Source organism: Ranitomeya imitator, chromosome 5 (genome assembly GCF_032444005.1).
Source record: "Ranitomeya imitator isolate aRanImi1 chromosome 5, aRanImi1.pri, whole genome shotgun sequence".
NCBI lineage: Eukaryota > Metazoa > Chordata > Amphibia > Anura > Dendrobatidae > Ranitomeya > Ranitomeya imitator.
This window is the reverse complement of record NC_091286.1, coordinates 157,591,218-157,616,550: the sequence shown is the minus strand read 5'-3', so window position 1 is coordinate 157,616,550 and position 25,333 is coordinate 157,591,218. Positions and strand designations below refer to the sequence as shown.

General features: G+C 46.6%; 1 protein-coding gene across 2 annotated transcripts in view; it reads right to left on the bottom strand.

Moving 5' to 3' along the window:
• The window catches only part of CNST (consortin, connexin sorting protein), a 197,113-nt gene extending 174,160 nt beyond the window's left edge, over window positions 1-22,953 (bottom strand). The window contains exon 1 of one of the 2 annotated variants that reach the window (XM_069769232.1): window positions 22,811-22,953. The gene's annotated coding sequence lies outside the window, so the exon portion shown is untranslated. Of the gene's footprint in view, window positions 1-12,446; window positions 12,579-22,810 lie in introns of those variants that run through there. The other variant, XM_069769231.1, reaches the window with a different exon arrangement.
• Between the last annotated feature and the right edge of the window lie 2,380 nt (window positions 22,954-25,333).

Genomic DNA, 25,333 nt, shown 5'->3' with positions numbered 1-25,333 from the left:
TTGTTCAGAAATGCCCCCCCAAAATATAAAAACAGTCTTTGTGAACTGAGTAATGAGAAAAAAGAATCAAAGCGCAAGAGTTTTGGCCTGATTCTTTTTTTAGCACTCGGAAGTGTATTATCATTCTTAAAAAGTTGCACTTGCATAATTTAAAGTAAAGGGAGCCTGTCAGGTCCCCCATGCCCCCCAATCCAGCAGCATTCACTTATTTATGAGTAAATTCTCTGCCTAACCAGCCCTGTATGATGTATTTCTGTACAAATGAGGTATAAAAAAAGCATTTACAATGTCCCCGTTTGCTATGCTAATGAGGGCTTTGACTAGTCGATGGGGCATTAGTTAAGCCAGACTACTCGGCCCTCTTTCCATTTTCCATGTCATCACCCATGGGCGTGATAGCCCAATTTGCATGAGCAGCGTCATAGCGTCAAAGATCATGCAAATCTGGCGCATTTGCTCCGCTCATTCCGACTGCATCTCTGCACGCTTCCCAGCATCCGAGGCACAGACTACGCATGGCTGGAAGACATCCGCAGAACTTCCGGACATGTGCAGTGTGCGCCTTTGAGGCTGGAAAGCGTACACCTGGCTGCTGAGGTATAGTGATGCAGCCGAAATGTGGGGCACACTTGCAGGGCCTGGCAATGATGACAGCTCCTATAAATTCTGTTATCATACCCAAAGTGGCGTAATAACATGGAAAGAGAGCTGACTAGTCTGGGAAACTAACGTCCCACCGACTAGTCAAAGCCCTCATTAGCATAAGAAACAGGAACATTATGGCTGGAGTCACACTGCCGTATTTCTCCTGCAAGAATCCCATGGTAAAACGTGTACTGGCTGATGGCTCTCCTGACCTGAGCTTAACAGCGGCATAGTAGTCCATCACGCTGTCATGCTCGGGTCGGAGAGGTGCCGGCCAGTCCGTGCAGTGCGATTATCACACGAGAAATACGGCAGTGTGACTCCAGCCTATAAATGAATTTTTTTAAAACCTCATTTTTACAGACAAACGTTATACAGGATGGTTAGGCAGGGAATGTACTCATAAATACGTGAGTGCTGCTGGCTTGGAGGGCATGGGGAAGGCTTCCGTTACATTTAGCATTATGGGAGATATTTGATAAATATGGAGTTGTGGAACTGAAGTGAATATTTTTGATAAATGTGGATCACTGTGCTTTTAGATTACACCACGATATTAGACCATTTAACCACACAATTTGTGGTATTGTATTATTTCTAAGTAGCCATATACTGTGACCCAAGAATGATTTTTTCTGGTAGGCCCAAAGTACTGCAGTCCAATGCTATTCGCATGACTTTGGTACCACAGACAGAGCAGTATTTCATGGCTGATGTATGGGAACCCTGAGATCTTCTGGCATCCAGAGCTCATCTTCTGATTAGTCAGCCTGGCGCGACTTCCATCATCTCAGATTGAAACACACACAATCGCACCAAGCCAGCTAACCAAAAGAAGATCCACGGATGTTGAGAGGTAGGACATGGCATGCAGGGCTCTCATCCAGCTGCCATTGTCAAGTCCTTTGTCTGAAGTCTTACATCATAGAAGCTGACAAAAAAAGCAGGCGGCCAGAGTACTGGCATGACAGAGGCTTCAGATCTACAAACAGTCGTTCAGCCTCATTTGCCCATCACCTTTATTTTTCATCTTTATTTTTACATAGTGCTAACATATTCCGCAGCGCTTTACAGTTTGCACACATTATCATCACTGTCCCCAATGGGGCTCACAATCTAGAACCCATATCAGTATGTCTTTTTAAGTGTAGGAGGAAACCGGAGAACCCGGAGGAAACCCACGCAAACACGAAGAGAACATACAAACTCCTTGTAGATGTTGAACCCAGGACTCCAGCGCTGCACTGAGCCACTGTGCTGCCTATCAATTCAAATGCTGGAGGATTAGACTGGCCACATGTAAAGGTGTAAAGGCATTGATGAACCTGTCTTTGAAAGAGCTATATGTGCATATACATACAGTACAGACCAAAAGTTTGGACACCTTCTCATTCAAAGATTTTTCTCTATTTTCATGACTATGAAAATTGCACATTCACACTGAAGGCATCAAAACTATGAATTAACACATGTGGAATTATATACTTAACACAAAGTGTGAAAGAACTGAAATTATGTCTTATATTCTAGGTTCTTCAAAGTAGCAACCTTTTGCTTTGATGACTGCTTTGTACACTCTTGGCATTCTCTTGATGAGCTTCAAGAGGTAGTCACAGGGAATGGTCTTCCAACAATCTTGAAGGAGTTCCCAGAGAACTTAGCACCTGTTGGCCCTTTTGCCTTCACTCTGCGGTCCAGCTCACCCCAAACCATCTCAATTGGGTTCAGGTCTGGTGACTGTGGAGGCCAGGTCATCTGGCGTAGCACCCCATCACTCTCATTTTTGATCAAATAGCCCTTACACAGCCTGAAGGTGTGTTTGGGGTCATTGTCCTGTTGAAAAATAAATGATGGTCCAACTAAACGCAAAACGGATGAAATAGTATGCCGCTGCAAGATGCTGTGGTAGCCATGCTGGTTCAGTATCCCTTCAATTTTGAATAAATCCCCAACAATGTCACCAGCAAAGCACCCCCACACCATCACACCTCCTCCTCTATGCTTCACGGTGGGAACCAGGCATGTAGAATCCATCCATTCACCTTTTCTGCGTCGCACAAAGACACGGTGGTTGGAACCAAAGATCTCAAATTTGAACTCATCAGACCAAAGCACAGATTTCCACTGGTTAATGTCCATTCCTTGTGTTCTTTAGCCCAAACAAGTCTCTTCTGCTTGTTGCCTGTCCTTAGCAGTGGTTTCCTAGCAGCTGTTTTACCATGAAGGCCTGCTGCACAAAGTCTCCTCTTAACAGTTGTTGTAGAGATGTGTCTGCTGCTAGAACTCTGTGTGGCATTGACCTGGTCTCTAATCTGAGCTGCTGTTAACCTGAGATTTCTGAGGCTGGTGACTCGGATAAACTTATCCTCAGAAGCAGAGGTGACTCTTGGGTCTTCCTTTCCTGGGGCAGTCCTCATGAGAGCCAGTAGCGCTTGATGGCTTTTGCCACTGCACTTGGGGACACTTTCAAAGTTTTTCCAATATTTCGGACTGACAGACCTTAATTTCTTAAAGTAATGATGGCCACTCGTTTTTCTTTACTTAGAATTTGTATTATGGCAAGAAAAAAGCAGCTAACAGTCTATTCAATAGAACTATCAGCTGTGTATCCACCAGACTTCTGCACAACACAACTGAAGGTCCCAACCCCATTTATAAGGCAAGAAATACAACTTAAACTTGACAGGGCACACCTGTGAAGTGACAACCATTCCCGGTGAGTACCTCTTGAAGCTCATCAAGAGAATGTCAAGAGTGTGCAAAGCAGTCATCAAAGCAAAAGGTGGCTACTTTGAAGAACCTACAATATAACATATAATTTCAGTTGTTTCACACTTTTTTGTTAAGAATATAATTCCACATGTGTTAATTCAGTTTTGATGCCTTCAGTGTGAATGTTCAATTTTCATAGTCATGAAAATACAGAAAAATCTGTAAATGAGAAGGTGTGTCCAAACTTTTGGTCTGTACTGTAGTTTAAACTAGAGGGTGAAATCGTATTGAAAGATGCCCATTAATACTGAATGCAAATTTTAGGAAAGCTACCGTATAAACTCGAGTATAAGCCGAGATTTTCAGCCCAAATTTTTGGGCTGAAAGTGCCCCTCTCGGCTTATACTCGAGTCAAGGTGGGTGGCAGGGTCGGCGGGTGAGGGGGTGAGGGCGCTGAGGCATACTTACCTAGTCCCAGCGATCCTAGCGCTCCCCCTGCCGTCCCACGGTCTTCTGTGCTGCAGCATCTTCCCCTCTTCAGCGGTCACGTGGACCGCTCATTAAAAAAATGAATAGGCGGCTCCACCTCCCATAGGGGTGGAGCCGCCTATTCATTTCTCTAATCAGCGGTGCCGGTGACCGCTGATAGAGAAAGAGGCTGCGGCACCGAAGACCAGGCAGAGGGAGCGTCAGGATCGCTGGGACCAGGTAAGTATGTAATATTCACCTGTCCGCGTTCCAGCCGCCGGGCGTCGCTCCATCTTCCCGGCGCCTCCATCTTCCCGGCGTCTGCGCTCTGACTGTTCAGGTCAGAGGGCGCGATGACGCATATAGTGTGCGCGGCGCCCTCTGCCTGATCAGTAAGAGCAGAGACGCCGGGAAGATGGAGGCGCCGGGACCGGACACTGGGAGCTGCAAGCAAGAGAGGTGAGTATGTGTTTTTTTTTTTTTTATTGCAGCAGCAGCAGCAGCAGCGGCACAGATTTATGTGGAGCATCTATGGGGCACAATGAACGCTGCAGAGCACTATATGGGGCACAGCTATGGGGCACAATGAACGGTGCAGAGCACTGTATATGGGGCACAGCTATGGGGCACAATGAACGGTGCAGAGCACTGTATATGGGGCACAGCTATGGGGCACAATGAACGGTGCAGAGCACTGTATATGGGGCACAGCTATGGGGCACAATGAACGGTGCAGAGCACAGTATATGGGGCACAGATATGGGGCACAATGAACGGTGCAGAGCACTATATGTGGCACAGATATGGGGCACAATGAACGGTGCAGAGCACTATATATGGCACAGCTATGGGACAAAATGAACGGTGCAGAGCATTGTATATGGGGCACAGATATGGGGCAATAATGAACGGTGCCGAGCACAGTATGGGGCACAGATATGGGACAAAATGAACGGTGCCGAGCACAGTATGGGGCACAGCTATGGGACAATAATGAACGGTGCAGAGCATTGTATATGGGGCACAGATATGGGGCAATAATGAACGGTGCCGAGCACAGTATGGGGCACAGCTATGGGACAAAATGAACGGTGCAGAGCACTATATGGCACAGCTATGGGACAAAATGACCGGTGCAGAGCACTATATGGGGCACAGCTATGGGGAAATATGAACGGTGCAGAGCACTATATGGCACAGCTATGGGGAAATAATGATCTATTTTTATTTTTGAAATTCACCGGTAAATGCTGCATTTCCACCCTAGGCTTATACTCGAGTTAATAAGTTTTCCCAGTTTTTTGTGGCAAAATTAGGGGGGTCGGCTTATACTCGGGTCGGCTTATACTCGAGTATATATGGTAATTGGCTGCATCCATCCAGTAATTGCAACAGCTTGATATTTTACAGCCTTTATGGTGTTAACTAAAGTAAAAACTGTTCGATATTAGTGAGCAGTTACACGCCAAACAACGTAGTCTGGCTACACAAGCTGGCCTGACTTCAGATTTGCACTGAAAGATTGGCAATAGGTCATTCAGTGTGTGCAAAGTAATGAGTAGAATGAACTCGGCACTCAAGGCTGGATGATGAGTAGGTCAATTTTAATGCAGTCCAGAAATGGTACGATTCGCACTTCTTGGTCATTAAAGACCTTCCTCAGTGTTCTTTTTGGATATGTTCCATGGGGAGGTGATGGAGAAGTCTCAAGTCATTCATCGCTGGTACAGAGTGGTATCCAGGTTCCTGTGGATAGAAGAGGTTTAAGATCCACATTGAATGTGGCATCCACCACTAGTCCGAGGAATCTGTGCACAGACCAGGGCTGTGGAGTCGGAGCCCATTTTGGTGGAGTCGGAGTCATGGGAATTGAGGAGTCGGAGGTTTGGCTTACCGACTCCACAGCCCTGGTACAGACTGACATTGCTCTCAGCAACACAAGTCCTGTTTTAAGAGGATGATGTGCTGTCGAGAATGATGATCTTTTATGCAGCACAAAAGAATTGCGCCCAACAAACGAGAGTTTTGTTCGTTCATTGGGTGATTGGCAGTCTGTTCACACTGAACTATTATCAGGGAGCAAACATTTCTAGCAAAGTTTGTTCCCAATACTCATGCAGTGGAAATGGACCTAAAGACAAAGATCATCCCACCTATAGAAAGGGTAGGACACGCAGGGCATTTCAATGGTGGATGGATAAGCAGATGTGCAACTTATCAATGGGGAAAACATTCTGACAAGCAAAAAAAAAAAATCCAACCTGTTTCATCTTACTTTCCCTGGTAACAGACCAGAAGACGTTTAGGAAAAATCAGAAATTAGTTTGCTGTAAGACGTCATCAAACTATATATACATGGCTAGCTCAGAGTGGCTCCTGGCTATTTGCAAAAGAAAAGATAGAATTAATCATGAAGTTTGTTCCCGCTTCCTACTGCTTCTCCTAGATGCCCTCCATAAAAGTCATCACAAGTAACAGTGAAGCCAGTAAGGCTATGTGCCCACGATCAGGAATAGCAGCGTTGTATTTTGCTGCCTCCAAACGCGGTGTTCTAATCACGCAGCTAAATCCGCATTTTCTTAGTGAACTATGCGGATTTTAATGACTGACTATGGGGGAAACTACGCAGCGGAAAATAGCGTCTCCACTGCTGAAATGAACATGCTGTGGCTCCTAAACCCGCCCCATGGGCGAATTTACGCAGCGTTAAGCAGAAGCACATGGAGCATGGAACTTCTATCAATCCCATCCACTGTGCTTGTAATGTAGAACGCAGCGCAAATGTGCTGCATCCAAAACGCTGCTATTCCTGATTCTGGACACGTAGACTAAATCTTCCCATCTCTGCAGAGCCAATGATTGGCTGTGGTGATCATGTGATGGTATTTCCAGCAGGGAACGACCAGAGCATCTGCCCTGGATCAGTGAGGAACTCTGGAGAGAAGTAATAGTTTCCTACCTTACAACATTTGCTGCTTTTTGTGGACAACTTCTTACGAGACATGAGCGAACATCGTCAGATCCCTCCTTATCTGAATAGCTGCATCAAGAACCCGGATACCTGGAGCGCTCCCGATAACACTGGTCAATGCTATTTTTCTGGCAAAAGGTTTTAAAACATATATTTTAAGTCAATTTTGGCTGCTGATTACGAATATGAACTCCGTTTTTGGCTATCACATCAGGATTTCGAGATATTTTCAATTTTTGATGAAAATTACTCCTAATGTTTTAGGATAAAAACACATGATTTTCGGTACTACACTTTGTATATTTTTAGTCTATGTACAGCAAATCAAATATGCTTACAGAATTAAACTACAAATATAAAACCACATATATATGGCACACAGATGAATTACAAATGGCGGTTACCGTATATACTCGAGTATAAGCCGACCCCCCTAATTTTGCCACAAAAAACTGGGAAAACTTATTGACTCCAGTATAAGCCTAGGGTGGAAAATGCAGCAGCTACCGGTGAATTTCAAAAATAAAAATAGATGCTCCATACTGTTCATTATGGCCCCATAGCTGTGCCATATAGTGCTCTGCACCGTTCATTATTTCCCCATAGATGTACCATAGAATGGTGTGCCATATAGTGCTCTGCACCGTTCATTATTGCCCCATAGCTGCCATATAGTGCTCTGCGCCGTTCATTATTGCCCCATAGCTGTGCCATATAGTGCTCTGCGCCGTTCATTATTGCCCCATAGCTGCCATATAGTGCTCTGCACCGTTCATTATTGCCCCATAGCTGTGCCATATAGTGCTCTGCGCCGTTCATTATTGCCCCATAGCTGCCATATAGTACTCTGCGCCGTTCATTATTGCCCCATAGCTGTGCCATATAGTGCCCTGCGCCGTTCATTATTGCCCCATAGCTGCCATATAGTGCTCTGCACCGTTCATTATTTCACCCATAGCTGTGCCATATAGTGCTCTGCGCCGTTCATTATTGTCCCATAGCTGTGCCATATAGTGCTCTGCACCATTCATTATTGCCCCATAGCTGTGCCATATAGTGCTCTGCACCGTTCATTATTGCCCCATAGCTGTGCCATAGTGCTCTGCACCGTTCATTATTGCCCCATAGCTGTGCCATATAGTGCTCTGCACCGTTCATTATTGTCCCATAGCTGTGCCATATAGTACTCTGCACCGTTCATTATTGTCCCATAGCTGTGCCATATAGTGCTCTGCACCGTTCATTATTGTCCCATAGCTGTGCCATATAGTGCTCTGCACTGTTCATTTTTGTCCCATAGTTGTGCCATATAGTGCTCTGCGCCGTTCATTATTGCCCCATTGCTGCTGCAATAAAAAAAAAAAAAAAATGCCATACTCACCTCTCTTGCTTGCAGCTCCCAGCGTCTCGTCCCGGCGTCTCTCCGCTCTGACTGATCAGGCAGAGGGCGGCGCGCACACTATATGCGTCATCGCGCCCTCTGACCTGAACAGTCAGAGCAAGAGGACGGCGTCCCGCTCCCTCTGCCTGTCACACGGTCTTCAGTGCCGCAGCCTCTTCCTCTATCAGCGGTCACCGGCACCGCTGATTAGAGAAATGAATACGCGGCTCCACCCCTATGGGAGGTGGAGCCGCATATTCATTTCTCTAATCAGCGGTCCCACGTGACCGCTGAACAGGGGAAGAGCTGCAGCACCGAAGACCGTGTGACGGGCAGAGGGAGCGTCAGGAGCGCCGGGACTAGGTGAGTATGTCTCAGCGCCCTCTCCCCCTCACCCGCCGCCCACCGTGACTCGAGTATAAGCCGAGAGGGGCACTTCCAGCCCAAAATTTGGGGCTGAAAATCTCAGCTTATACTCGAGTATATACGGTATTTGAACTTTCTTTTCTTGGCTGATCTGTGATGCACAGCTTCTGGGTTGTCTCTCATCAAGCTCCAGCAATAGTCAGCCATCATATGTGAGTCCCACCGGCCTTGATACCGTTCTTCCATTGTTTTAATGTCCTGATGAAAACGCTCCCCTTGTTCCTCGCTCACATCCCCAAGGTTCTCTGGAAAAAAGTCCAAATGGCTGTGTAAATTGTGAATCTTGATACTCATGCTACATCCAAGATTTCCAGACTCATTAGTGGCTCTTCCACAATCTCTTCATAGTTGTCTGCCTTCTTATTCCATAGAAAATTCTGCACCACATTCCAAAATGCATTCCAAGCTCTTTCTTCTGTCTCATTCATAGATGTGATAAAATTTGGGTGTCTCATAAGTGTTCTTATTTGAGGTCCATCAAATATTCCAGCCCTTTTCTTCTCTTCACTAAGACCAGGACAAGTTGAACATATATAGTTAAAGCATTCTCCACTGTGATTGAGAGCTTTGACGAACTGCTTCATCAATCCAAGTTTTATGTGTAAGGGAGGAAAGACAATGTCCTTCCTATCCACTAGGATCATGGATGACATTCTTATCGCCAGATGCCAAACCCTGTCGCTGAGGCCATTCAGTTTTCACCCAATGCTCTGCTGTAGCTCTACTGTCCCAGTAGCACAGAAAACAAGGGTGTTATCATAACAAATGGGAATTATGCATGTTCAAAGAAAACAAAGATATTCTCACATCTATTGGGAGACTAAGGGTACCGTCACACAGTGCAATTTTGATCGCTACGACGGCACGATTCGTGACGTTCGAGCGATATAGTTACGATATCGCAGTGTCTGACACGCTCCTGCGATCAGGGACCCCGCTGAGAATCGTACGTCGTAGCAGATCGTTTGAAACTTTCTTTCGTCGTCTAGTGTCCCGCTGTGGCGGCATGATCGCATAGTGTAACATATATCGTATACGATGTGCGCATAGTAACCAACGGCTTCTACATCGCACATACGTCATGAAATTATCGCTCCAGCGTCGTACATTGCAAAGTGTGACAGCAGTCTACGACGCTGGAGCGATATTGTTACGATGCTGGAGCGTCACGAATCGTGCCGTCGTAGCGATCAAAATTGCACTGTGTGACGGTACCCTAAATGAAAACTAAATTTAACTTAGTGAACCGTATAAACCGGCACTTTTCATACACTACTTATATTTATCATGGAATTCATGAAAATGGGCTATGTACTGTACTTATAGCACAAAACGTGATGTGATAGAGAGATTATAAGATCAGATTTGAATTCAGCACCCTCAAATTAGTCTAAAACTGTTCTTAAAGTCCATGCCAGAATTTTTTTTTTTTTGTAGACCAGTGTAATCAGCTGTTCGGCGCCGCAGCTGCATGTGTCGCGGCTGTGTGACTGTCATATCACATCCATGGAGAGCCTGTGTGCTGTGACACCGAACAGCTGATTATCGGAAGCGATCCAGGTATCGGGGGTTCCTGCTGCAGCTCTTCGGTAAGCTCTATTAGCGAGTAGAATAAGGAGGGAGCCGACCATGTTCGCTCATGTCTACTCTTTACAATGAAACCACTCGATCGCCTTCTGTAATAATAAATTTATCATTGCATAAAAAGGAAAACCACAAAGATTGTGGTCACTTCGCAGAATATTCACTACTGTACAATGCCAACAATAAAGAATTGTACAACAATAAGATTCTATTCAATTATACACCCAAAATGTAAAGACTAAAAATAACAGAATAGCTGAGGCAGCAAATAGCACTTCACCATTACCATGCCTAAGTGGATGACAGCGCTGAGAGAGAATGAGGCAGACAAATATAGACAGCAAGAAAAATTAGGGAGAGCGACGCACCTACATCATGCTTGTAACAGCTGACCTGTCACCCAGGCAAAGGTGAAGTCATTACAGTAACAAGTCAAAGACCATGCTCACACCTTTAGTAATCTATCGCCATCTCGTCCGTAATACTGTAATTATGGTAATGTGGTAGGCAATTATGGTAGTGTGCACCCTTCAGTGTTCTGTGCAGGCGAGTCTCCTCTACTTCTGTGACCTCCGCGTGACTGGCAATAAGGTGCTGTCGCCACCATGCATACATGGGCGACAGGGGCACTAGAAACCGTATGGTTCCTAACTACGCAGGGAGGAAGAAATTAGGGAGAGCATCTTATCACCACACACGCCTGTGGATGTGCAGAAGAATGATTTTGACTCCATGGACATTTTTCAGAAACAAGCAGCAGTGGACGCTGCAGAGTGGAAATTGTAACACTGCCAGTGTAGCACCCAGTTCTTTAGGCCCAGCTTGTCCTTATGGAGACATGCACCCATAAATTATTAAAGCGATGGGAGCCGGCCTAAATGCCAAAAATGTGGGTGCTAAATGTGGTTTAGACACGGTGGGGCTCAAAGTGGGAGGGCATTTGGATTTGGGATCAGACTTTGATGGATTTCTTTTGGGAGTTGAGGAACCATAGCGCTTTTCCAGAGGCTTTGTACTACCAGTAAAGTGGAAGTCCCCTATATTTCTGTTAACAGAGGACGGACCTGAGTGGGGTTTTTTTGTGGATTGAATTTAAGCTTTTATTGGGAACATTTTACATAACATTTTGGATCGCATTTATCCTGCACTCTATGCTGAGCACTTGCATCGAGGTGTCCATCTAAATCTCTGAGTGACGTGACAGATGAAACCCCCGAGGGATTCATTCACTATAATAAGGCCGCAGAGTTACTCTGGACTTCGTCTTGCTTCTGTTCAGGAGTGTCCTTTTCAGAAGTGCACAAAACTGAGGTCGTCGACACTCATGCAAACAAGACAGACACTGCCGTCTCACATGTCAGACAGCGTCCACTGTGCCTCCATCTGCTTCATTATTAGGGTTGTGGAGTCAGTAAGCCAAACCTCCAACTCAATACCACGGCCTCACTACTGAGTGTGTACATACAGTGCAGCATAGATTCATCTCAACTAAAAGCCGAGATCCTTAGATCAGGAACAGAACAGATATTTCATAACTTTCCCAAATTATTATGAAAATATTTACAGCACATCCTGCATTGTACTACTGTACCCAATTTATATATTTTAGGAGTTGATCCATTTTATACAAGGGCACTTAATTAAGTGCACTGAAGTGGTTAAATAGTGTGAGTTTTATCGATCGGGTCATTCTGTACGCAATGATACCAAACGTGTATTTTTTGTTTTAATATACCTATTAATTGGTTTAATACTTTTTAAAATTTTCTTTTTTTATCTATTTTTTTTTGCTTAGTATGGGACTTTAACTTTTATTAGTCTGATCGCTGGTAGAATGCATTGCAATGGTCAGCACTGAAATTCATCATACCTGTCAGAGCCGCACTGACAGCAGCACCTTAGTCCACGTTCTCAGCATGGTCTAACAGGCTTGACATAGCTGGCTGACCCGGAGGTCGTCAGGACGTCACGGGGCACCGATCTGAAGGGAGAGTGAGCTCCCTCCCTCTCAGCTTTATAAATGCTGCGATCGCTATCTGAAGATGAATTTTATACTTCAGTACTCCCTAAGCATCCATCCTAATTAACAAAGAAAAAAAAATGGCCTAAAAAGATCAGTTTTGGAATGGCCCAGCCAGAGCTTGGAACTGAATCCAATTGAAATCTATGGGTTGACCTGAAGAGGGCACTGCACACAGCAAAAGGCCTCACAATCTGACAGATAAGGAGTGCTACTGTAGAAATATGATAATTACTTACCAGTAATTTGATTTTCCAGAACCATGACAGCACCGTACGTGAGAGATGGCATCCGCCCCCAGGAACAGGAAACCTGCAGCAGAGATAAAAGAATGGGGCGGCACCTCTCTCCCCAGTTTGTTTCAGAGTATGTATTGTATACAATATTCATTTTGTATAACTCCTTATTAGTTTATATCTATGTATATCTATGTATATCTATCTATATCTATGTATATCTATGTATATCTATCTATATCTATCTATATCTATGTATATCTATGTATATCTATCTATATCTATATGTATATCCATCTATATCTATATCTCTATAGATATAGAAATTTTTTGTGCAGCACACAACCATCACAAAGATAGGGCGGGAATTAATGCGGTGCTGTCATGGTTCTGGAAAATCAAATTGCCGGTAAGTAATTATTTTTTCCCATCACCATGACAGCACCGTACGTGAGAGGAAGAAATAGAAAGACTCCTGGGGGGGGGGGGGGACGACAACAGCAGATAGACCTAAGTCTAGCCTAAAATGTCGGAAGAAGGTGGATGGTGAAGACCATACTGCCGCTCTACAAATCTGTTCCACCGAAGCGTTTGCCCTTTCCGCCCAGGATGTGGCAACAGCACGCGTGGAGTGAGCCGTAACACCCTGTGGGGGAACTTGGCCAGAAGAGGAATATCAAAGTGAAATAGCCGTACGCAACCACCATGCAATAGTTGCCTTTGAGGCCTTTTTTCCCCTGTTTGTCCCCTGGCAGGTGACAAAGGGCTGATGACTGACGCCAAGATTTTGTGGCTTCTATGTATTGAAGCAGGCAGCATCTGACATCGAGACAGCGGAAGGTTTGTTCTCCCGGGGATTTCGGTTGAGGACAAAAAAAAAAGGGCAAAATTATTTCCTGGTCTCTATGAAATTTTGAGTTGACCTTTGGAAGGAAGGCCGGGTCAGTTTTAACAATCCCTTTGTCATCCTGAAAGGTAGTGTAAGGGGGGTTCACCGAAATAGCTTGCAGCTCGCAGGTACGTCGGGCTGAAGTTAAGGCAACCAGGATGACCGTTTTCAGGGTTAAAGCTTTTATTGAAATGGAAACGAGAGGCTCAAAGGGGGGGAACAGTTAGGGCATTTAAAACTAAATTTAGATCCCAGGGAGCCACCTTGGGTAATAATTTTGAGGGTCTGGATGTAAAAGAGGCTCGGATGAACCTATAGACCCAAGAGTGGTCAGCAAGTTTTTGATCAAACAGCGCACCCAGGGCAGAAACTTGCACCTCTAAAGTGCTAGTAGATAGCCCCCTTTCTAACCCTTTTTGAAGAAATTCTAGAATTTCTTTTACCGGAATCTCTTGGCTTGAGTCGGACAATTGTCGCCCTGAGAATTCCAGGAATTTCTGCCAGATTTTCTGGTGTGACCTTTTTCCTGCTAGCGAGTAATGTGGTCACCAAAGGGTTTGAGAATCCTTTTGCTAACAGAAGCCCCCTCTCAAGTTCCAGGCGGTGAGATGATTTGGCTTTGATGTACCTTTACTTGGGAAGATGGAGTCTCTACCCTTTCCACCCTTGGGATAAGACCACCTCCCCGTCTTCCCTTTAACTCTATAGTCTGTCCTCTGACTAGGTCGGGTTTTACGAAAGGGCTGGTACTTCTCTGTACTTTACTCAGGGAACCCCTTCTTTTTATCTGAGGCTTTTTCTAAGATGTCATCTAGAATAGGCCCAAACACTTAATTCCCTGAGAATGGGATACTGCACAATTTATTTTTTGACTGGATATCCCCCGACCAGGTTTTTAGCCAGATGGCTCTTCTGGCCGTGTTAGACAATGACTCGCTTCTGGCCGCGAAGCGTACTGACTCAGCAGAAGCGTCCGCCATAAAGCCTGTTGCAAGTTTAAGCAATGGCAAGGATTTGAGAATAACATCTCTAGAAGTCTTGGCTTTGAGATGTTCTTCCAAATCGCCAATCCAGAGATGCATTGAACGGGCCACAGATGTTGCAGCAATATTGGCCCGTATTATTGCTGCGGAGGACTCCCAAGTTCTCCTGAGCAGACCATCAGCTTTGCGATCCATAGGATCCTTTAATGCGGAGGAGTCCTCAAATGGGATTGAGGTCTTCTTCGCCACTTTCGCTAGAGGAACATCGATTTTGGGGACTTCATCCCACACTTTAATGTCCTCCGGAATATAGGGCAAACGGAGTCTAAAATCCCTGGGTACCACTAGTCTCTTCTCTGCTTCTTGCCATTCTTCCAGGATCATGGAACGGATGTGGTTGTTAACAGGAGAAACCTTTGTGACCTGGGCATGTAATCCGCCAAACATCTCGTCCTGGATCGAGGTCTCTTCTGGCGTATCTTGCAACTGCATGGTGTTACGCACAGCATAAAGGAGTTCATCTGTGTCACCCGCAGAGAAGAGATATATTTCACCCCTGCCCAATGATCAGTCTCTCTCATCCTGGTCAGAATCCTCTGAAACCTCTCCTTCAGAAGAGGGGCTAGACTCTCTCGGCCTCTTCCGTGAGGCTTGCGGTTCTGACCGAGTTGCCTGGGGAAGATTCAAGCTTGAGATGGAAGCCTGAACCTCCTGCCAAATCATTGTCCTCATACTGGATAGTAACGCAGTGTGTTCATCACCCACAATTTTGGAAGTGCACGATTTGCACAATGGCTTCGCCAATTTTCTGGAAACTTAGTGGCACATATTGGGCATTTATTTTTCCCAGATTTTTTCCTTTCGGATGTGGGGATGGGAGGCTCTGCCTAGGATAGATAGAGATACATAAGGGATCGCAGGTGGGGAAGCAGGGGGAGGGGAGAGCTTTGTGGTATGGCTTTAATATAGCCCACTCACGTGCCCCTGAAGCTGGTCAGTCCCCTCAGGCCTGGTATTGTCCTCCATAGTGAGGACAATGTTAACCGAGTAGCCGAGTGCTCCTTTGCCAGGATGGCCGGCGGCATACAGACCCCCTTAGCACGTTTATATAGGATTTACCTGGTTGATCCTGCCCTCCTTACCGCCGCCGCGGTGACCGTGCTGAATCCCTCACCGAGGCCGGCGCTGCTGCCGGCGCCATTCCCCACGTTGGCCGCGACCGGAAGTGACGCGGCCGCTTGACCCGGAAGCGGCCGCATGGAAGCGGTCGCTGGAGAAGCTGCGGCCACATGCTAGCGCTGGTCGCGTGCTGAGCGACCTTTGCCCTGACTCCCCGGCATGCAGGCACCCGGACCGAGAGCCTCCAAGGAGGAGGAAGCGGACCCGACCCCAGGAGCAGCGCTACATTGGGGAGGCTGAGGGACCCCCCATCGCAGGTATCAGCCGCAGATTTCTTGCGGCAGGGAAGGGAAAGGCTGGGCCCCCCGATCCCCACCATCTGCCAGCACCGTCGGAGGACACGCTTGCCGTTCCTATCCGCAGTGGGACAGGAAAAACACTGGTGGGTGGAGTGGGGAGGGTCCTTTTAACCGCTTGTTGTTCCTATTCCACTGAGGGTAAGAAGGACGTCCTCCAATGGTGCTGTCAGGTGGTGAACTGGAAAAAAAAATTATTGCTTGGAAATTCGGAGACATGTCAGAAGTTTATAGAATAAAAACATTTTACTCAAAAATATAGCTATAAAGAGAAAAATCAGACTGAACATTTTGCAGTGGTCTCTTAATTTTTGGCTGGCTGTGTGCGTGTACAAATAGAGAATATATACACTTCTGAAAAAAAAAAATAAAGGGAACACTAAAATCCCACATCCTAGATATCACTGACTGAAGTATTCCAGTTGTAAATCTTTATTCATTACATAGTTGAATGTGTTGAGAATAAAACCTAAAAATTATCAACGTAAATCACAACTAATATCCCATGGAGGTCTGGAGTTGGAATGATGCTCAAAATCAAAGTGGAAAATGAAGTTACAGGCTGATACAACTTCAGTGGAAATGCCTCAAGACAAGGAAATTATGCTCAGTAGTGTGTGTGGCCTCCACGTGGCTGTATAACCTCGCTACAATGCCTGGGCTGGCTCCTTAGGAGGCAGCGGATGGTTTCCTGAGGGATCTGCTCCCAGACCTGGACAAAGCATCAGCCAACTCCTGGACAGTCTGTGGTGCAACGTGACGTTAGTGGATGGTGCAAGACATGATGTCCCAGATGTGTTCAATCGGATTCAGGTCTTGGGAAGGGGCAGGCCAGTCCATAGCTTCAATGCCTTCATCTTGCTGGAACTACTGATACACTCCAGCCACATGAGGTCTGGCATTGTCCTGCATTAGGAGGGCCAAGCGCATCAGCATATGGTCTCACAAGGGGTCTGAGGATCTAATCTCTGTACCAAATGGCAGTCAGGCTACCTCTGACAAGCATATGGAGGGTTGTGCAGCCCACCAAAGAAATGCACCCCACACCCTTATTGACCCACTGCCAAACTTGTCATGCTGAAGGATGTTGCAGGAAGCAGATCGCTCTTCATGGCGTCTCCAGACTGTCACATATGCTTAGAGTGAACCTGCTTTCATCTGTGAAGAGCACAGGGCGCCAGTGGCGAATTTACCCATCCTGGTGTACTATGGCAAATGCCGAGCGTCCTGCATGGTGTTGGGTTGTGAGCACAACCCCCATCTGTGGACGTCGGAATCAGACCATCCTTATGGAGTCGGTTTCTAACAGTTTGTGCAGACAAATGCACATTTGTGGCGTGATGGATGTCATTTTGCAGGACTGTGCTCCTCCTGTTCCTCCTTGCATGAAGGCTGAGGTAGCGGTCCTGCTGCTGGGTTGTTGCCCTCCTACGGCCCCCTCCACGTCTCCTGGTAGCGCCTCCAGCCTCTGGACACTACGCTGACAAACACAGCAAACCTTCTTGCCACAGCTCGCATTGATGTGCCATCCTAGCTGAGCTGCACTACCTGAGCCACTTTTGTGGGTTGTAGAGTCCGCCTCATGCTACCACGAGTGTGAAAGCACAACCAACATTCAAAAGTGACAAAAACATCAGCCAGAAAGCATTGGTACTGAGATGTAGTCTGTGGTCCCCACCTGCAGTACCACTCCTTTGAGTGTGTCTTAATAATTGCCAATAATTTCCATCTGTTTTTGTATTGTACTTGCACAACAGCATGTGAAATTGATTGTCAAACAGTGTTGCTTCCTAAGCGGACATTTTGATTTCACAGAAGTTTGATTTACTTGGAGTAATATTCTCTTTGTGTTCCCTTTATTTTTTGAGCAGTGTGTAATATATAAATTTATTTGATCGGCTGCACACGGAGGTAAGCACGAGTACACTGCGGCTTTAAGAACTTCCTTTGGTTTATTGTAGGCAGCATAAACCATGGTGTAGTAAAGAAAATACAGCATTCTGGGTAAAATAGGAAAACAGAACAAAATGGTGGCAGAACAAACAGTCCTTCTGTGAGCGGGGTTCCTCTCACTCAAAGCCGCGCCATCGGCCGAGGCAAACCGCTGCGCTGTTCAGCTTTGCAACGGGGGTTTTTTCACAGTGGGAGGACGCTCCCCAGGATCTGACTCGATTGGACATTCAGTTGCCAGGGACTACCCAAGTTCTATCATCCCTCACAGGACCACACCGCACGCCTCACAACCGATCAACAAGTAAGTGCCCACACCAGGGAACACCCTGGGTGTCCATTCATCTGTACAGGTGTAGACTGCAAAGTGCTACTAAGGGGGTACCAGATTGGGCAGACTGTCGCAAAGGTGTTAAACGTAATAGTCCTACTGCAGCAGTCACGCTGCAACCTGTTCTAAGCGGGGCAATCTTTCCTATTTTCATTTGAATTACTTACAGGTCCGTGATACTGTTGTGGAGAAGTTTAAAGCCGGATTTGGATACAAAATGATTTCCAAAACTTTAAACATCCCAAGGAGCACTGTGCAAGCGATCATATTGAAACGGAAGGAGTATCATACCACCGCAAATCTACCAAGACCCGGCTGTCCCTCTAAACTTTCATCTCAAACAAGGAGAAGACTGATCAGAGATGCAGCCAAGAGGCCCATGATCACTCTGGATGAACTGCAGAGATCTACAGCTGAGGTGGGACAGTCTATCCATTGGAGAACAATCAGTCGTACCCTGCACAAATCTGGCCTTTATGGAAGAGTGGCAAGAAGAAAGCCATTTCTCAAAGATATCCATAAAAAGTGTCGTTTAAAGTTTGCAACAAGCCACCTGGGAGACACACCAAACCTGTGGAAGAAGGTGCTGTGGTCAGATGAAACCAAAATCCAACTTTTTGGCAACAACGCCAAACAATATGTTTGGCGTAACGGCAACACAGCTCATCACCCTGAACACACCATCCCCACTGTCAAACATGTTGGTGGCAGCATCATTGTTTGGGCCTGCTTTTCTTCAGCAGGGACAGGGAAGATGGTTAAAATTAATGGCAAGATGGATGGAGCCAAATACAGGACCATTCTTGAAGAAAACCTGTTGGAGTCTGCAAAAGACCTGAGACTGGGATCATTGTTTTGTTGGAAGACAAATCTCCATCTCAAACAAAGCAAAATCTACAATTGGAATGGTTCACAAATAAACGTATCCAGGTGTTAGAATGGCCAAGTCAAAGTCCAGACCTCAAAACAATCGAGAATCTGTGGAAAGAGCTGAAAACTGCAGTTCCCAAACTATCTCCATCAAACCTCACTGAGCTCGAGGTGTTTGCCAAGGAAGAATGGGCAAGAATTTCAGTCTCTCGATGTACAAAACTGATAGAGACATACCCCAAGCAACTTGCAGCTGTAATCGCAGCAAAAGGTGGCGCAACAAAGTATTAAGTTAAAGGGGCCGAATAATATTGCACGCCCCACTTTTCAGTTTTTGAATTTCCACAAAAATGTAAAATAACCAATAAATTTAGTTCAACTTCACAATTGTGTTCCACTTGCTGATTCCACACAAAAAAAATTACATTTGGTATCTTTATGTTTGAAGCATGTTATGTAGGAAAAGGTTGAAAAGTTCCAGGAAGCCGAATACTTACGAAAGGCACTGTATAGCAGATCCATACTGGGCTACTGTAGGTCTTCTATTGTTGTTAGAGAAGCATGTTACAGTCAGGTTTTGTTGGCAACTACCCCAACGGTATGTGCACACGGTCAGTAACAGTAATTGGCAGCGCTTTTGGACACAGCACATGTCCGCTGTCGACTATTGTATGCAAGTGAATCCGCATGTGGTCATTGAACCGTGCGGAATCACCGCGTCCAACACATTGTACAGGTGAGATTTATCTTATGGAGGCTCGCATCTCCAGAAGATAACTAAACATGCTGCGGTCTGGAAAGTTTGCCTCCACATGCAACAAAATGATTGGGCAACTGAATTCTAACCGCTTTATCCTTATGACGCCATATAATCGTGTCATAAGGATCATACACATCAAATGAGCGGCAGATCCCACCAGAATCAGTGACTTCTGCCAACATTCCCTCTTTGAGAAAACCTACGCGAAACGCGCGTTAGGGGGTTTATCCAGGGTTCCAGGCAGCTGGTTAGCTTCACCATGGGTAAGGAACTTTGCTAATATGCACCTTATTCGTTTTTGTTTCCTTCCCGTGTGGGTGACACTTGGTCAGTATGGAAACTTTTGCTATTTACTATGGTTGTATGGTGGTTTATACTACATGATTATATTAATTAAGCCAGCTATATATGGGCTTACACCATACTTCTTTGTATTAGTATCGGTGCTGTTTATTAATACCATGGTGACATTATGAATATTTATTTCCGTGCCTGGAATTTGGGTGTTTTCTACTAGGGTCTCCTTTTTCCCTTATATGTACTTTGTATTAAGGTATTTGTGCAATAAAATATTCTGCTATTGATTGTATTATCTTGTATGGAACTCCATTTTTTGTGGTTTTCTCATTTACCTCATGTGTATAGACACCTTAGGGTTACCAAACATTACAAATGTATGACATAGGCTATAAGGCTATAGCGCACACTCAGAGCTTGACGAGAGCTTAAAATAGTTCCTAGCTCTATTACAGAAATTGTGTCAGGCAATTAAACACACACACGCCTCAAGAATGAAAAACATCAGCATAGTAAACAAGCCCTGTCATTAGACTGGTTCACCATGTACTACTAGCATCATTTGCATCCTAGTGATAGAAGTGCTGCCTCCTCTCATCAGTGCTATGTACAGGGGATCTGATACACAGGACTGTCCGCACTATAACAGCGGTCTCCTCAGTGATGGGAGTGCTGCCTCCTCTCATCAGTGCTATGTACAGGGGATCTGACACAGGACTGTCCGCACTATAACAGCGGTCTCCTCAGTGATGGGAGTGCTGCCTCCTCTCATCAGTGCTATGTACAGGGGATCTGACACAGGACTGTCCGCACTATAACAGCGGTCTCCTCAGTGATGGGAGTGCTGCCTCCTCTCATCAGTGCTATGTACAGGGGATCTGACACAGGACTGTCCGCACTATAACAGCGGTCTCCTCAGTGATGGGAGTGCTGTCTCCTCTCATCAGTGCTATGTACAGGGGATCTGATACACAGGACTGTCCGCACTATAACAGCGGTCTCCTCAGTGATGGGAGTGCTGCCGCCTCTCATCAGTGCTATGTACAGGGGATCTGACACAGGACTGTCCGCACTATAACAGCGGTCTCCTCAGTGATGGGAGTGCTGCCTCCTCTCATCAGTGCTATGTACAGGGGATCTGACACAGGACTGTCCGCACTATAACAGCGGTCTCCTCAGTGATGGGAGTGCTGCCTCCTCTCATCAGTGCTATGTACAGGGGATCTGATACACAGGACTGTCCGCACTATAACAGCGGTCTCCTCAGTGATGGGAGTGCTGCCTCCTCTCATCAGTGCTATGTACAGGGGATCTGACACAGGACTGTCCGCACTATAACAGCGGTCCCCTCAGTGATGGGAGTGCTGCCTCCTCTCATCAGTGCTATGTACAGGGGATCTGACACACAGGACTGTCCGCACTATAACAGTGGTCTCCTCAGTGATGGGAGTGCTGCCTCCTCTCATCAGTGCTATGTACAGGGGATCTGACACAGGACTGTCCGCACTATAACAGCGGTCTCCTCAGTGATGGGAGTGCTGCCTCCTCTCATCAGTGCTATGTACAGGGTATATGACACACAGGACTGTCTGCACTATAACAGCGGTCTCCCCAGTGATGGGAGTGCTGCCTCCTCTCATCAGTGCTATGTACAGGGGATCTGATACACAGGACTGTCCGCACTATAACAGCGGTCTCCTCAGTGATGGGAGTGCTGCCTCCTCTCATCAGTGCTATGTACAGGGGATCTGACACAGGACTGTCCGCACTATAACAGCGGTCTCCTCAGTGATGGGAGTGCTGCCTCCTCTCATCAGTGCTATGTACAGGGGATCTGACACAGGACTGTCCGCACTATAACAGCGGTCTCCTCAGTGATGGGAGTGCTGCCTCCTCTCATCAGTGCTATGTACAGGGGATCTGATACACAGGACTGTCCGCACTATAACAGCGGTCTCCTCAGTGATGGGAGTGCTGCCTCCTCTCATCAGTGCTATGTACAGGGGATCTGACACAGGACTGTCCGCACTATAACAGCGGTCTCCCCAGTGATGGGAGTGCTGCCTCCTCTCATCAGTGCTATGTACAGGGGATCTGATACACAGGACTGTCCGCACTATAACAGCGGTCTCCTCAGTGATGGGAGTGCTGCCTCCTCTCATCAGTGCTATGTACAGGGGATCTGACACAGGACTGTCCGCACTATAACAGCGGTCTCCTCAGTGATGGGAGTGCTGCCTCCTCTCATCAGTGCTATGTACAGGGGATCTGACACAGGACTGTCCGCACTATAACAGCGGTCTCCTCAGTGATGGGAGTGCTGCCTCCTCTCATCAGTGCTATGTACAGGGGATCTGACACAGGACTGTCCGCACTATAACAGCGGTCTCCTCAGTGATGGGAGTGCTGCCTCCTCTCATCAGTGCTATGTACAGGGGATCTGACACAGGACTGTCCGCACTGTTGTCTCCTCAGTGCGGCCATTCCTTTGGGGGAGCTGTGTGCCCTCTGCAGGGGTGGCAGCTGTGTAGGGCATGCAGGTGGGGTTGTGGATGTTTTCTCACACATTCACCCTGAGGATCTGGACGCAGCCTCTGCTCCCGGGCACAGCGGACGCACAGTCCGGGACTACGTGCTGCTGACACACGGCTGATCTCCCGGCAGATGACATCAGCCTCCATGTAACACATCACCGTGACGAGAAGCAGCAGCCTCCATTCCTGCTGAGCAGTGTCCTCTGTCACCCAACCTTCATCCAAGCCCCTGAGCACAGGCACAGCAAGCTCCCCGCATACACCAGCCGTTCACCTACCGAGCCTCAGCAGCCGCCCCCCATCCAGCGCTCCGCCGTCACTCTCACTCCGGGATTTCCGTTCTTCTTCTGTCAACTAGCAACAGAGATAAGACATCAGACACCACAGGAGCATCACGTGACACTCCCTGGCCACGTCATCTGAGGGCGGCGCTATGCTTGAGGGAGGGGAATTGAGCGGCTGTCTCCGCATTGCATGCCGGGTAGTGGCAGATGGAACGCAAAGTATAGGATAGGCTACGTTCACATTAGCGTTGCGCCGCCGTTGCGTCGGCGACGCAGCGGCGACGCGCCCCTATGTTTATGGCTAGGTTCACACTAGCGTTGCGCCGCCCTGCGTCGGCGACGCAACGCGCGACGCACGTAAAAACGCGCGCAAACGCGCGCGTTTTGCGACGCGTGCGTCGTTTTTGACGAAAATCGGACGCACAGAAAATGCTACATGTAGCGTTTTCTTGCGTCCGACGCTAGCGTCGGAAACGACGCACGTGGCGAAAAACGCCACCAAAACAACGCACGCGTCCCCTATGTTAAACATAGGGGCGCGTCGCCGCTGCGTCGCCGACGCAACGGCGGCGCAACGCTAATGTGAACTTTTTGAATGAAAAATTATTTCCATCGTTAGCGGACACCATGTCGCGTTTGGAGAGCTCCTGTGTGCCTAAACATTGGCGCTCCCCCACAAGTGACCCCATTTTGGAAACTAGACCCCCCAAGGAACTTATTTAGATGCCTAGTGAGCACTTTAAACCCTCAGGTGCTTCACAAATTGATCTGTAAAAATGAAAAAGTACTTTTTTTCACAAAAAAATTCTTTTCGCCTCAATTTTTTCATTTTCACATGGGCAGTAGGATAAAATGGATCATAAAATTTGTTGGGCAATTTCTCCCGAGTACGCCGATACCTCATATGTGGGGGTAAACCACTGTTTGGGCACTTGGCAGGGCTCGGAAGGGAAGGCACGCCATTTGACTTTTTGAATGGAAAATTAGCTCCAATTGTTAGCGGACACCATGTCGCGTTTGGAGAGCCCCTGTGTGCCTATGCATTGGAGCTCCCCCACAAGTGACCCCATTTTGGAACCTAGACCCCCCAAGGAACTTATCTAGATGCATACTGAGCACTTTAAACCCCCAGGTGCTTTACAGAAGTTTATAACGCAGAGCCATGAAAATAAAAAATAATTTTTCTTTCCTCAAAAATGATTTTTTAGCCTGGAATTTCCTATTTTGCCAAGGATAATAGGAGAAATTGGACCACAAATATTGTTGTCCAGTTTGTCCTGAGTACGCTGATACCCCATATGTGGGGGTAAACCACTGTTTGGGCACACGGCAGGGCTCGGAAGGGATGGCACGCCATTTGGCTTTTTAAATGGAAAATTAGCTCCAATCATTAGCGGACACCATGTCACGTTTGGAGAGCCCCTGTGTGCCTAAACATTGGAGATCCCCCAGAAATGACCCCATTTTGGAAACTAGACCCCCAAAGGAACTAATCTAGATGTGTGGTGAGGACTTTGAACCCCCAAGTGCTTCACAGAAGTTTATAACGCAGAGCCATGAAAATAAAAAAAAAAATTATTTTCTCAAAAATGATCTTTTAGCCTGCAATTTTTTATTTTACAAAGGGTAGACTTTGATGGAATGCTCTGTGGGCGTCACGTTGCGTTTGCAGAGCCCCTGATGTGGCTTAACAGTAGAAACCCCCCACAAGTGACCCCATTTTGGAAACTAGACCCCGAAAGGAACTTATCTAGATGTGTGGTGAGCACTTTGAACCCCCAAGTGCTTCATAGAAGTTTATAATGCAGAGCCGTGAAAATAATAAATACGTTTTCTTTCCTCAAAAATAATTATTTAGCCCAGAATTTTTTATTTTCCCAAGGGTTACAGGAGAAATTGGACCCCAAAAGATGTTGTCCAGTTTCTCCTGAGTACGCTGATACCCCATGTGTGGGGGTAAACCACTGTTTGGGCACACATCGGGGCTCAGAAGGGAAGTAGTGACTTGAAATGCAGACTTTGATGGAATGGTCTGCGGGCGTCACATTGCGTTTGCAGAGCCCCTGGTGTGCCTAAACAGTAGAAACCCCCCACAAGTGACCCCATTTTAGAAACTAGACCCCCCAAGGAACTTATCTAGATATGTGGTGAGCACTTTGAACCCCCAAGTGCTTCACAGACGTTTACAACGCAGAGCCGTGAAAATAAAAAATCATTTTTCTTTCCTCAAAAATGATGTTTTAGCAAGCATTTTTTTAGATTCACAAGGGTAACAGGAGAAATTGGACCCCAGTAATTGTTGCGCAGTTTATCCTGAGTACACTGATACCCCATATGTGGGGGTAAACCACTGTTTGGGCACACTTCAGGGCTCGGAAGTGAGGGAGCACCATTTGACTTTTTGAATACGAGATTGGCTGGAATCAATGGTGGCGCCATGTTGCGTTTGGAGACCCCTGATGTGCCTAAACAGTGGTAACCCCTCAATTCTACCTCCAACACTAACCCCCCCACACC